Source organism: Myxocyprinus asiaticus, chromosome 18 (assembly GCF_019703515.2).
Source record: "Myxocyprinus asiaticus isolate MX2 ecotype Aquarium Trade chromosome 18, UBuf_Myxa_2, whole genome shotgun sequence".
Taxonomy (NCBI): domain Eukaryota; kingdom Metazoa; phylum Chordata; class Actinopteri; order Cypriniformes; family Catostomidae; genus Myxocyprinus; species Myxocyprinus asiaticus.
In genome coordinates, this window is record NC_059361.1 from 45,757,379 (window position 1) to 45,771,836 (window position 14,458).

The 14,458-nt window shown below is 39.1% G+C and overlaps 6 non-coding genes across 6 annotated transcripts; 3 read left to right on the forward strand and 3 right to left on the reverse strand.

The window, feature by feature from the left end:
- Positions 1-6,428: 6,428 nt before the first annotated feature.
- Positions 6,429-6,500, reverse strand: trnaq-cug (transfer RNA glutamine (anticodon CUG)). Its single transcript has one exon. It is a non-coding gene; the product is annotated as a tRNA-Gln (tRNA).
- A 428-nt stretch (positions 6,501-6,928) lies between these two features.
- Positions 6,929-7,002, reverse strand: trnai-aau (transfer RNA isoleucine (anticodon AAU)). Its single transcript has one exon. It is a non-coding gene; the product is annotated as a tRNA-Ile (tRNA).
- A 1,937-nt stretch (positions 7,003-8,939) lies between these two features.
- Positions 8,940-9,012, forward strand: trnaa-agc (transfer RNA alanine (anticodon AGC)). Its single transcript has one exon. It is a non-coding gene; the product is annotated as a tRNA-Ala (tRNA).
- A 2,780-nt stretch (positions 9,013-11,792) lies between these two features.
- trnaa-ugc (transfer RNA alanine (anticodon UGC)) lies at positions 11,793-11,865 on the forward strand. The gene has a single exon. It is a non-coding gene; the product is annotated as a tRNA-Ala (tRNA).
- Positions 11,866-12,988: 1,123 nt separating this feature from the next.
- Positions 12,989-13,061, forward strand: trnaa-agc (transfer RNA alanine (anticodon AGC)). The gene has a single exon. It is a non-coding gene; the product is annotated as a tRNA-Ala (tRNA).
- Positions 13,062-14,196: 1,135 nt separating this feature from the next.
- On the reverse strand, positions 14,197-14,268 carry trnaq-cug (transfer RNA glutamine (anticodon CUG)). The gene has a single exon. It is a non-coding gene; the product is annotated as a tRNA-Gln (tRNA).
- Between the last annotated feature and the right edge of the window lie 190 nt (positions 14,269-14,458).

Here is a 14,458-nt window from a genome sequence, read left to right on the forward strand (position 1 = left end):
AAGTCATTGACGATGCTAAATTGCAAAAGGATTTTTGATATATCGATCGGTGTTGCCATGGCGAAGTGATAAAATAACATAAAAATATGGAATAAGGAAATGTCTCATATCTTCTGTGTGCCAAAAATTTAAAACATCAAAATTGAGCCAAATGTTTGTCCTTGCAGGCTGATCACATTGATGTGACTATTGTGGGTTATGGTCGTAGCGCCACCAACTGGCGGAAGTGTGTCACTTTTAACAGACTTTGAAATATCCCTATTATGTTAACCTGAATTGCTTCAAAAAAATTTAGACAGTCCAGATTTAAAATTCTGAAGGGATTCTTGATATCTTAAATACTGTTGCCATGGCAATGCATTAAATGTTATCATTCCTTTTTGTGCATATTCACATGTTTTGAGGTATTTGGCAAGCTTGGCTTGTAAAGTTTATTGTTAATAAACATATGTCTTAATTTTTATATAAATAAAATATAATAAAAATATCAACTGAAATGTAAAAATAATAGAAAACTGTCATAATGTGTATATGTAATAAGTGGCAATTACAAGAAATGTCCAATAGAGGGCATCCAAGCTCCATGAATGATTCTCATAATAACAGAAGATTTTTGGTGTCCTGTCTAAAAGGGATCCCTGTTTCCTACGGTATGTATATGAAGTATGTGTAACTACGTTCTTCAGTTAACTATATTTCTTATTTCATGTGTTAAACATCTCCAGTTCTTGAGTTGGAGTTTGATTCATTTGATCTGTGTATGTTTTGATAGCTGATCCGGCGCTGGAATGTGTTTATTTTGAATTTATGATAAATGTTTGTTCTGGCTGTTATCAATGTCGTTTAGTGTCAGCAATTTTTTCTGCAGCTCGCGCTCTTTTCCAGGAAATAGAAAAGCGAAATATGTCCCTCTCTCTCTCTTAATAGTGTTGGGTAACCAGGTGATCTGATTGTTAATGGAGAGCAGTGACGCACAGTGTGTTTTCTTCTTATATAAACCGAGTGTTTCATGGCTGGGTTGTGCGATGGGTGTTCATGAGCAAATTCCCGTTGTTGTGTGGAAATGTTTAAACCACGTGTGTAATAACTAACCCCGCATTTGAGTTTGAGCTCTTTTTCAGTCGAATCCCATAGAAAAATGCAAACAAATGTGTCCCCACTCAATATATACATCAACTGAGGTGCGGATGCAATCTTTGTTAATTAAAACATATAATTTTATATGGACGGAGTAGAACCTTTAACCTCTTATGCAATGGGCGAATTAATTACCACTAGACCACTCAGTCTGACTCTTTTTATCAGCGTTGATTTATGTACTTCTCCACTGACATACAATATATCATGACACACAATAGCACACATAGAGATGAAGTTCTCAAATATGGGAATCCCATCTCTTTCCTTTATGTTTGACAGCGGGGAAAAAAATGCTTAAAGTCTGAAGCAGTCGCAATATTTCCAATACAGCAGCTGATTGTATAATCTACATATTAACAGTGTATCCTTCTAAACATTCGTGGCACCGCAGACAGCACACATCACAGCTCGCATTTAATCTTCACCCTGCGTGCTGAGAATGAGACACAAAACCCCGCATTTATACAAAGAATCCCTAACATTGACTTAAAATCCCCAATAGTTGTGTAATGAAATGTGATTCACATTTGAAGTGTTATTAATAAAGTAGGAGAGAGCGGGGCACAAACTAACACTTTTTGGTTTTCTTACGTTTGTGTAAATGTACTTGGGGTTCGATGTATTTTTCTTTTTTCACATTAATTTCACACGTGTCTATTACACATATGTAGTCTTGTTTCATGAATAAAGCGTGTACTTTTTTCATAATCTACCTCGAAAAAAGAAAATGTGGTGAAGGGCACATTGTAACAAGACCATATAACAGCTTAAATCCCCCCTCAAACAACTGTATCTGATCTAATTAAAACTAAATTTTCATGTCAATAAAAGCCATTTATTAACTTTGTCATATATAATGTAGCAATTATTTTGACACTTGACAATAAATACACAACAAAGCTCAGCACTGACTGAAATAATGCATGGATTGATGACAAAACACACACACACGCATTAAGGGGAATTATGTAAATTACATATCTGACTGCATGGAATTGCATATCGTTTTTTTGAATTGGGGCACATTGTAATGCAGTATTACAACGTGCCCCGTCGACGCAACTGGGATTTAAACCTGGCTGGTCACTTCTGCTGGCTATCTGAGAATTAAAAGACTATGTAAGATGCTAGCTAACAGATTGGAGATTAAATTTATACCAAGTTTGCCTCATTTTAAATAAACAGTAAAAACAGAGATGAAAATTTACTTTAAAATGAACTTTTGGTGATATTTTCCAACGTTTTTTTTTTAAGTTTTCCGCAATTTTTTTTATCTACACAGTGTTGATATGGCAACAAGTAAATAAATGAAGTTTCGTCTCACCAGCATGTGTGGAAATGTTTAAACCACGTATGTGACAACTAACCCCACGTTAGTTTGTGCCCCGCACTCCCCTAAGCTACGAATCTGAAAATGGCAATATATGCTGAACACTTGTATGCTGAAAGTAAGTGTTCATAAATGTTTTTACTGATATAAAAATGTCAGTTATATACAGTAGATATATGCAATATACAGAATATGACAATATGACAAAAATGACAATTTTCATATATGTATCATGTTTTTTTAAACACTTGTGGAATTTAAATGTGTACATAAATGCTCAAATATATGAACTCTAAATGTATTTGTTCGCAGTGGTGATTTCTCAGGGCCAGCAAAGCCTTCTCTGCTGGCATAACATGCCTAATAACCCCCTAACCCTAAAGACAATGTAATAATGGCAACAGGCCTAATTATTGAATCCTCATTTGTGTTTTTAACTTAGATTTATGGTATGTAAGTGTGCTTTGTGGAAGTCAGGAACAATATAAAGAGAGACAGTTGAAGCTGGTGTGGTGCAAAGCCCAGATGATATATTCCCCGAGACGCGGGCACAGACCGAGGAATCCTCCTCCACATGAACTGGGCACAGAACTGGCAAGGGCGACGGCAAACAGGAAGGTAATCGCACCTCTACAGAGGGGCAACCAACAGACACACGAGCATGCTCCAACTACACAAGAGAGCACAGTTAACATGACAGTGAACAATAAACGGGCAAATAACGAGGTGACACACAAGGAATAAGTAGGGATCCGAATGAAGCAGATGGTAACAGGCGAGTAAATCATTGCTGTGATCAGCATCTCCCCGAGATCGATCACCGTTCCCATGGAAACTCTGATCGCGTGCTGTCTCCACCTGTGAGACACGAGGGAGAGAGAAAAACAAACAACAGTATGAGCTGGCACAAATGCCGGAACCATGACAAATAGTTTTGTTGGTAACCAGTTGGTATTTTATGCTTTGAATAATTATCCTATTGGCGAACATGCAGTATTCTAACCTAATTTATGTCCTCATTTGCCCAACATTAATTTAGAGGCTATTTAAACAGTTGTGCATATGAATAATGAATGCAGACTCAAATTTAATGTACTTCATTTATTTTGACAGTGAACAGAGAAAATAATTTTAAAACTATTGCTACAGAATTACAACGAAATTTCAAACCTAAATGACTTCAGTGTTCATATTAAAATCTACTTACTAAAGTCTACTACACCTAATGCTTTGAATTACATATGTTAATTTAATTTAAAGCCATTTTAAGGATAAATAAAAATGTAAAAGAATTCATTACAATATAATCTTTAGATCTACATATTGTTTTCCAACAAATAATTATATTAAATTATAGCAAAAATGTAAAATTAATCAGCAAAATGTTTTTACAATTACAATTAAAAATAGATAGATAGATAGATAGATAGATAGATAGATAGATAGATTCTCTGAATAGAGATTTTTAAATATCCAATGTTGCCATGGCAATTCACTAAATTAATGGCAAAAATAAGGAAACAGGAAGTGTCTCGTATCTTCTGCATACACTGTGTGATTTAGATCAAAATAGAGCTGTAAGTTTTCTCTTGGGGGTTAATCACATGGATGTGGCTATTGTGGGTCACGGTCATAGCGCCACCAACTGGCAGCAGGAAGTGTGGCACTTACAACAGACTTTGAAATAGTCCACTTACTTTTACTCAAATTGCTTCAAAATTGTTTAGACACTGCTAATGGAAAATTGTGTCCATCATGCTTTGTTTTCCGAAAGCCACCGAGTGGAAATGGACCCATGATGCTTGGGCCCGTCATCGCTGCTTGCAGTTATATTTTACTATTATTATTAGCATTTTCTGCATAGCCACATACCTTGAAGTCTTGGCTACAAAATAAGTTATCGTAAATTTCCACCATTGATGTTTACCTTTTGTGACAATATGCCCCGATAGCATCCCCCATCACAACACCACCCACCACCAAACACAATCTACTTCGCTTTAAACAGAGTCCCTTTCAATGTAATTTGCCGGCTATCTTGGGAATGCTCCCGGGTATGGCAGCTATGTTCTATGGATCCAAGCAGCATACAAGTACAGCTCATTGAGTAAGGAAAGACCGGAATGTCCAAAATGGTTGGTAAAGATTACAATAAAATAATATATTTCAAATCAGCAGAAAAACTGACAACAATGGTATAAATTGTGCTTCTTTAGCTCAGATTAGGGGTGGCTGATATGACCATATAAAATATATGATGTAAAATCACTCATACTTTTATATAAATGTATGTATGTATGTATATATATATATATATATATATATATATATATATATATATATATATATATATATATATATATATATATTAAATAACCATGTGATCGGGGTGCAATATAAGCAAAAAACTATATAGTGATATTCTTGACATAATTGGTAGATAACAATATAGCCTTTCCCATTTTTATGGAGAGTGATTTAAAAATCCTGAAAAAATTATTACAAATCCTTTCTGATTTAAAACTATTTACAAAAAACACTTTATAAATAAATATTAAACATTTTTATCTACTCTACATCATTTTTCAATCCAAGAAAAAATTAGGCTTCTTTCAAGTTGAATACAGTATAAGCATTTGCTTCTGAAGCAATCATGTATTTGTTATGGATTTAACCCTTCCATTGGATTGAAAACCATTTTATATATATATATTTAGCCTAGTAGATATAAATGCGCAGTTGACAAATGTGTTATTTAATAATTTCTGGGGTGATTTACTCATTGATCGCTTCTCTCTTTGTGTTTGTGGAAATACAGATCTCGGTAGGAATTCTTGATGGCCTCAGCAAAAGTATCTAACAGCAGTGGGGCTTAGCGAAGGGTCAGTTTTACACCATGGAGAATGCAGCATATCATTCAGCTCTTCTTCCACTAATTTCTCTCTCTCTCATCCAAGAACATGAGAAAACAAGAAAGGAGGGAATGAGAGGCTGCATCAGTATCTGATGCTAAGGGGGTCTCTTCGCAGCAATACCGATCTCTGAACTCTTTAAAATTATGGCATTTTAAATTAGCAGATAGCGGTTTGTGCTATCTGATCAGAATTTTCAAATGGAAGGGTACAGAGCAGGGGTCTTCAACCATTTTCAGCCCAAGGACCCCTTGGTGTGTAGAGAGATGGAGCAGTGACCCGTTACATTTTGTTTAGTATAAAATTGAGTGTTGCATTTTATGCCTATAAAAACATGTATGGTAGGCTTCCATATTATTGTATGTACATACTTTATGATGTTTACATTGCAAAGCCATTTAAATGATGTACAGCAAGGGGTCTGCAACATTTTTGAAGTGACATTTTTAATTTTCCTGGTTAATCACTGTGCCATACCCCCTCCTAAAACAATGAAAAAGACAGATAGACAAACAGACAGACCCTGTCCATGCTGAATAAAACTTTTATAGTTACTAATATGGAGTCATCTCATGTGAGTGATCATAATTTTAGACATATATTTCAATATTACTGTTCACTTCATTAAGAATAAAAATTTGTAATGAGGAAAACAATGACTGAGTGCACCTTTAATTATTTTGATTTCAGAGTCATCATCTTGTGTGAGTGGAAAGTTAAGGACAGTGTATGCCAGCTTGATAATCTCAGCGATAACTATTTGTTTACAGCAGACAAGTAGGCTATTGTTCTATAAGCAAAAAGCAACTAATATTACAAGACACTGTAAGCTGTCATCTGCTCAACCGCACAGCATGACCAATGCAAAACGGACGCGTTTACTCAAGCGACCCTCCACTGCAGTACTGCTAAACCTGATGTGTGTCGTGCTTTGAGTGTGCTCGCAGCAGAGTATGAATGCTTTCATACAGGAGATTTGGAGGCTCACTGATTTTGAAAAGTACTTTTGATTGGGTCCTCCGAACCTTTGGTGCAAAAGGCAAGGAAGGTCCCACCGAGATTTGAGCTCAGATCACTGGATTCAGAGTCCAGAGTGCTAACCATTACACCATGGAACTGACATTTACTAAAAAGCGCTGCCCTTGGTGTGGACAACGAACATGCTTTGTGGAAATTGACAAGAGAAGGGCACATTTTAGGCCTCTTATGGGAACTTCAACAGCCAACCTCTGTTTTTGGGCACAAAAGCCTAAGGAGGTTCTACCAGGATTTGAACTCAGCTTGTTGGATTCAAAGCACTAACCATTACACCATGGAACTGTACTCTTTCACAGTTGAGAGTGTTATTGCTCATTGGTAAGTAGTTCAAAGGAGGGCATGGGCAGCCAGGACAGATGGAAGGCAGAACACAGTTTCTAACCTGGGATGTTTAGATTTTCAGTCTATAGCTCTCTATTTCAGCTATATTTGCATGGAGCACATTCTGACATTGGATTTACAGGACATGACACATGAACTCTCAAGAGATTCAGATCAAAACTCACCCTGGCCCATACAGGGATCGAACCCATGACCTTGGCGTTATTAGCACCATACTCTAACCAACTGAGCTAACCAGCCACATCTTGCTACTTTTTATGCCCAATTTCACAGAAAATGCTTGCTTGGTTGTAACGCTGACATTAAGACTTTGCACCCCATGGGATAAAGTTGGAAGATCGAAGGGCAAGAACAAGCTATTCTTGGATTTGAACACGAGACACTTTCGCACCCAAATCAAAAATCATAACTCTAGCCCCACAAGCCACCTTGCAATGTCTGCTCTCTTCTGAAAGGTCTACACAAACCTCATGAAGTTCTGATGCTCAGCATGTCACGCCAACGTACAGCTATTTTCAGTCATACAAGTACTGCTCCTAACAACATGAATGGGGAAATAGAGACATCCTCAAAAGATTTTGGCAAGCATCAAATTCAAGAACATTTATCGCCAACAAATCCTAACAAAACTGCAAATCAAAATTTTGCTTCATTTGTTCCATTTCTCATGTAGCGCTCATAGTCATCTGCATCTATTGCTTTCTTTAAATGCAAATTGAATGTGTACTGAAGTTTCCTTGGAAAAACTTACCATGTCACATTCTTCACGGGGCTAACCTACTTGACCACAAAACTCACATATGATACAGGATGACTACCTCGTGAGACTCCTTGGACATTGTCTTTCTGACTATTGGAAGGTGTTAATGGCCCATGGCCCACTCCAAAAGGAAACAAACAAGAGTGGTTTGGTACCTCTGGGATGCATAGCTGAGCAACCAACAAAAATGAAAGAAAGGCACGTTGCCCCCTTTACCAGGAGGGGAATTAGCTCAAATGGTAGAGCGCTCACTTAGCATGCGAGAGGTAGTGGGATCGATGCCCACATTCTCCATGAGGAACTTGACCTTTTAGCAACTGTACTCTAATCTAAGACCGGGTCATCACAATTTGAATGTGATAGACCTGGCCAGCAGAGTTTGTACACTTTCATTTCAATAGATTCGGAGGCTCGCAGCTTTTCCAAAGTCCTTCTGATTGGGTCCTTTGCACCTTTTGGCACAAAAGTCACAGAATGTCCCGCCGAGATTTTAACTGATATCGCTGGATTCAGAGCCCAGAGTGCTAACCTTCATTCCTCATGGATTTACATGAGGCTACCCTGCAAATGAGAGCTTAGCAGAAGAGAGATTCAGAACAAAACTCAACATGGCCCGTACTGGCCCACGACCTTGGCGTTATTAGCACCACACTCTAACCAACTGAGCTAACCGGCCATGTCTTGCTACTGTCTATGCCCAATTTCACAGAAAATGCTTGCTTGGTTGTAACGCTGACATTAAGACTTTGCACCCCATGGGATAAAGTTGGAAGATCGAAGGGCAAGAACAAGCTATTCTTGGATTTGAACACGAGACACTTTCGCACCCAAATCAAAAATCATAACTCTAGCCCCACAAGCCACCTTGCAATGTCTGCTCTCTTCTGAAAGGTCTACACAAACCTCATGAAGTTCTGATGCTCAGCATGTCACGCCAACGTACAGCTATTTTCAGTCATACAAGTACTGCTCCTAACAACATGAATGGGGAAATAGAGACATCCTCAAAAGACTTTGGCAAGCATCAAATTCAAGAACATTTATCGCCAACAAATCCTAACAAAACTGCAAATCAAAATTTTGCTTCATTTGTTCCATTTCTCATGTAGCGCTCATAGTCATCTGCATCTATTGCTTTCTTTAAATGCAAATTGAATGTGTACTGAAGTTTCCTATGAAAAACTTACCATGTCACATTCTTCACGGGGCTAACCTACTTGACCACAAAACTCACATATGATACAGGATGACTACCTCGTGAGACTCCTTGGACATTGTCTTTCTGACTATTGGAAGGTGTTAATGGCCCATGGCCCACTCCAAAAGGAAACAAACAAGAGTGGTCTGGTACCTCTGGGATGCATAGCTGAGCAACCAACAAAAATGAAAGAAAGGCACGTTGCCCCCTTTACCAGGAGGGGAATTATCTCAAATGGTAGAGCGCTCGCTTAGCATGCGAGAGGTAGCGGGATCGATTCCCGCATTCTCCATGAGGAACTTGACCTTTTAGCAACTGTACTCTAATCTAAGACCAGGTCATCACAATTTGAATGTGATAGACCTGGCCAGCAGAGTTGGTATACTTTCACTTCAATAGATTCGGAGGCTCGCAGCTTTTCCAAAGTCCTTCTGATTGGGTCCTCTGCACCTTTTGGCACAAAAGTCACAGAAGGTCCCACCGAGATTTTAACTGGTATCGCTGGATTCAGAGGCCAGAGCGCTAACCTTCATTCCTCATGGATTTACATGAGGCTATCCTGCAAATGAGAGCTTAGCAGAAGAGAGATTCAGAACTAAAGTCTGCTGTACGTGGGCCTGGCATGCAGCAATACTCCACGAGGGAACTTTCTCTTTTTAGTGTTCTTCACTAATTTTACAGACCTGGGCATCAAATGATGTTTTTCATCCATTATATTACATTACTTTTCTTCATTTGGCAGATGCTTTTATCCAAAGCGGCTTATAATAGAGGAATAATACAACATAAGCGATTCATCTTAAGGAGACAATAACACGAAAAGTGCTGCATTCCAAATATTCAATTGTATCAGAAAAATACTATCCAAGACAGATTAGAGTGCAACAAGAACAATATGCTGTGGTGTGAAAAAGTGTTTGCCCCCTTCCTGATTTCTTATTTTTTTGCATGTTTGTCACACTTAAATGTTTCAGATCATCAAACAAGTTTAAATATTAGTCAAAGATAACACAAGTAAACGCAAAATGCAGTTTTTAAATGAAGGTTGTTATTATTAAGGGAAAACAAAATCCAAACCTACATGGCCCTGTGTGAAAAAGTGTTTGCCCCACCTGTTAAAACATAACTTAACTGTGGTTTATCACACCTGAGTTCAATTTCTCTAGCCACACCCAGGCCTGATTACTGCCACACCTGTTCTCAATCAAGAAATCACTTAAATAGGACCTGCCTGACAAAGTGAAGTAGACCAAAAGATCTTCAAAAGCTAGACATCATGCCGAGATCCAAAGAAATTCAGGAACAAATGAGAAAGAAAGTAATTGAGATCTATCAGTCTGGAAAAGGTTATAAAGCCATTTCTAAAGCTTTGGGACTCCAGAGAACCACAGTGAGAGCCATTATCCACAAATGGCGAAAACATGGAACAGTGGTGAACCTTCCCAGGAGTGGCCGGCCGACCAAAATTACCCCAAGAGCGCAGCGACGACTCATCCAAGAGGTTACAAAAGACCCCACAACAACATCCAAAGAACTGCAGGCCTCACTTGCCTCAGTTAAGGTCAGTGTTCATGACTCCACCATAAGAAAGAGACTGGGCAAAAATGGCCTGCATGTCAGAGTTCCAAGATGAAAACCACTGCTGAGCAAAAAGAACATTAAGGCTCGTCTCATTTTTGCCAGAAAACATCTTGATGATCCCCAAGACTTTTGGGAAAATACTCTGTGGACTGACGAGACAAAATTTGACCTTTTTGGAAGGTGTGTGTCCCATTGCATCTGGCATAAAAGTAACACCGCATTTCAGAAAAAGAACATCATACCAACAGTAAAATATGGTGGTGGTAGTGTGATGGTCTGGGGCTGTTTTGCTGTTTCAGGACCAGGAAGACTTGCTGTGATAAATGGAACCATGAATTCTGCTGTCTACCAAAAAATCCTGAAGGAGAATGTCCGGCCATCTGTTCGTGACCTCAAGCTGAAGCGAACTTGGGTTCTGCAGCAGGGCAATGATCCAAAACACACCAGCAAGTCCACCTCTGAATGGCTGAAGAAAAACAAAATTAAGACTGGAGTGGCCTAGTCAAAGTCCTGACCTGAATCCTATTGAGATGCTGTGGCATGACCTTAAAAAGGCAGTTCATGCTCGAAAACCCTCCAATGTGGCTGAATTACAACAATTCTGCAAAGATGAGTGGGCCAAAATTCCTCCACAGCGCAAGACTCATTACAAGTTATCGCAGACGCTTGATTGCAGTTGTTGCTGCTAAGGGTGGCCCAACCAGTTATTAGGTTTAGGGGGGCAATCACTTTTTCACACAGGGCCATGTAGGTTTGGATTTTGTTTTCCCTTAATAATAACAACCTTCATTTAAAAACTGCATTTTGTGTTTACTTGTGTTACCTTTGACTAATATTTAAACTTGTTTGATGATCTGAAACATTTAAGTGTGACAAACATGCAAAAAAATAAGAAATCAGGAAGGGGCAAACACTTTTTCACACCACTGTATGTACATATTTTTTATATAAGTGCATGGTGAAGTGCTCATGGACCTGGCAAGCAGAGTATTGCAGCATGCAACACCCATGTACAGCTTTTGTCAGTCATGCAATTATAGCTCCTATCTATGTGAATGGGGAAATAGAGAAATCTTCAAAAGTCTTGGGCAAGAATACAGTTCAATAACATGTGAAATCCCCAATAAATCCTAACAAAAATGCAATTGTTTTTTTTTTTTTTCATTTGTTCCATTTCTCATGTAGCACTCAGACATGTTCATGTATTTCTTTCTCGAAATGCAAATTTAATTTGCAATGAAGTTTCCTTGGGAACAGTTACCATGTCACATTCTTCATGGGTGCTAAACTTCTTTACCAAAAAAATCACATATGATACAGGATGACTACCTCGTGAGACTCCTTGAACATTGTCTTTCTGACTATTGGAAGGTGTTAATGGCTCATGGCCCACTCCAAAAGGAAACAAACAAGAGTGGTTTGGTACCTCTGGGATGCATAGCTGAGGAACCAACAAAAATGAAAGAAAGGCACGTTGTCTTTTTACCAGGAGGGGAATTAGCTCAAACGGTAGAGCGCTTGCTTTGCATGCAAGAGGTAGCGGGATCGATGCCCGCATTCTCCATGAGGAACTTGACCTTTTAGCAACTGTTCTCTAATCTAAGACCAGGTCATCACAATTTGAATGTGATAGACCTGGCCAGCAGAGTTTGTACACTTTCACTTCAATAGATTCGGAGGCTCGCAGCTTTTCCAAAGTCCTTCTGATTGGGTCCTTTGCACCTTTTGGCACAAAAGTCACAGAATGTCCCGCCGAGATTTTAACTGGTATCGCTGGATTCAGAGCCCAGAGTGCTAACCTTCATTCCTCATGGATTTACATGAGGCTACCCTGCAAATGAGAGCTTAGCAGAAGAGAGATTCAGAACAAAACTCAACATGGCCCGTACTGGCCCACGACCTTGGCGTTATTAGCACCACACTCTAACCAACTGAGCTAACCGGCCATGTCTTGCTACTGTCTATGCCCAATTTCACAGAAAATGCTTGCTTGGTTGTAACGCTGACATTAAGACTTTGCACCCCATGGGATAAAGTTGGAAGATCGAAGGGCAAGAACAAGCTATTCTTGGATTTGAACACGAGACACTTTCGCACCCAAATCAAAAATCATAACTCTAGCCCCACAAGCCACCTTGCAATGTCTGCTCTCTTCTGAAAGGTCTACACAAACCTCATGAAGTTCTGATGCTCAGCATGTCACGCCAACGTACAGCTATTTTCAGTCATACAAGTACTGCTCCTAACAACATGAATGGTGAAATAGAGACATCCTCAAAAGACTTTGGCAAGCATCAAATTCAAGAACATTTATCGCCAACAAATCCTAACAAAACTGCAAATCAAAATTTTGCTTCATTTGTTCCATTTCTCATGTAGTGCTCATAGTCATCTGCATCTATTGCTTTCTTTAATTGCAAATTGAATGTGTACTGAAGTTTCCTTGGAATAACGTACCATGTCACATTCTTCACGGGGGCTAACCTACTTGACCACAAAACTCACATATGATACAGGATGACTACCTCGTGAGACTCCTTGGACATTGTCTTTCTGACTATTGGAAGGTGTTAATGGCCCATGGCCCACTCCGAAAGGAAACAAACAAGAGTGGTTTGGTACCTCTGGGATGCATAGCTGAGGAACCAACAAAAATGAAAGAAAGGCACGTTGCCCCTTTACCAGGAGGGGAATTAGCTCAAATGGTAGAGCGCTCGCTTAGCATGCGAGAGGTAGCGGGATCGATGCCCGCATTCTCCATGAGGAACTTGACCTTTTAGCAACTGTACTCTAATCTAAGACCGGGTCATCACAATTTGAATGTGATAGACCTGGCCAGCAGAGTTGGTACATTTTCACTTCAGTAGATTCGGAGGCTCGCAGCTTTTCCAAAGTTCTTCTGATTGGGTCCTTTGCACCTTTTGGCACAAAAGTCACAGAAGGTCCCACCGAGATTTTATCTGGTATCGCTGGATTCAGAGGCCAGAGCGCTAACCTTCATTCCTCATGGATTTACATGAGGCTATCCTGCAAATGAGAGCTTAGCAGAAGAGAGATTCAGAACTAAAGTCTGCTGTACGTGGGCCTGGCATGCAGCAATACTCCACGAGGAAACTTTCTCTTTTTAGTGTTCTTCACTAATTTTACAGACCTGGGCATCAAATGATGTTTCTCATCCATTATATTACATTACTTTTATTCATTTGGCAGATGCTTTTATCCAAAGCGGCTTATAATAGATGAATAATACAACATAAGCGATTCATCTTAAGGAGACAATAATACGAAAAGTGCTGCATTCCAAATATTCAATTGTATCAGAAAAATACTATCCAAGACAGATTAGAGTGCAACAAGAACAATATATGTACATATTTTTTATATAAGCGCATGGTGAAACGCTCATGGACCTGGCAAGCAGAGTATTGCAGCATGCAACACCCATGTACAGCTTTTTTCAGTCATGCAATTATAGCTCCTATCTATGTGAATGGGGAAATAGAGAAATCTTCAAAACTCTTGGGCAAGAATACAGTTCAACAACATGTGAAATCCCCAATAAATTCTAACAAAAATGCAAATATTTTTTTTTCATTTGTTCCATTTCTCATGTAGCGCTCAGACATGTTCATGTATTTCTTACTCGAAACACAAATTTAATTTGCAATGAAGTTTCCTTGGGAACAGTTACCATGTCACATTCTTCATGGGTGCTAAACTTCTTTACCACAAAACTCACTTTTGACACAGGGTATCGATCTGCATTCTCCTATTGATAGATTTCTGCCACTCGCAGCAGAGTACGAATGCTTTCATACAGGAGATTTGGAGGCTCACTGATTTTGAAAAGTACTTTTGATTGGGTCCTCCGAACCTTTGGTGCAAAAGACAAGGAAGGTCCCACCGAGATTTGAACTCAGATCACTGGATTCAGAGTCCAGAGTGCTAACCATTACACCATGGAACCAACAGTTACTCAAAAGCACTCCCCTGGGTGTGGACAACGAACATGCTTTGTGGAAATTAGCAAGAGAAGGGCACATTTTAGGCCTCTTATGGGGACTTCAACAGCCAACCTCTGTTTTTGGGCACAAAAGCCTAAGGAGGTTCTACCAGGATTTGAACTCAGCTTGTTGGATTCAAAGCACTAACCATTA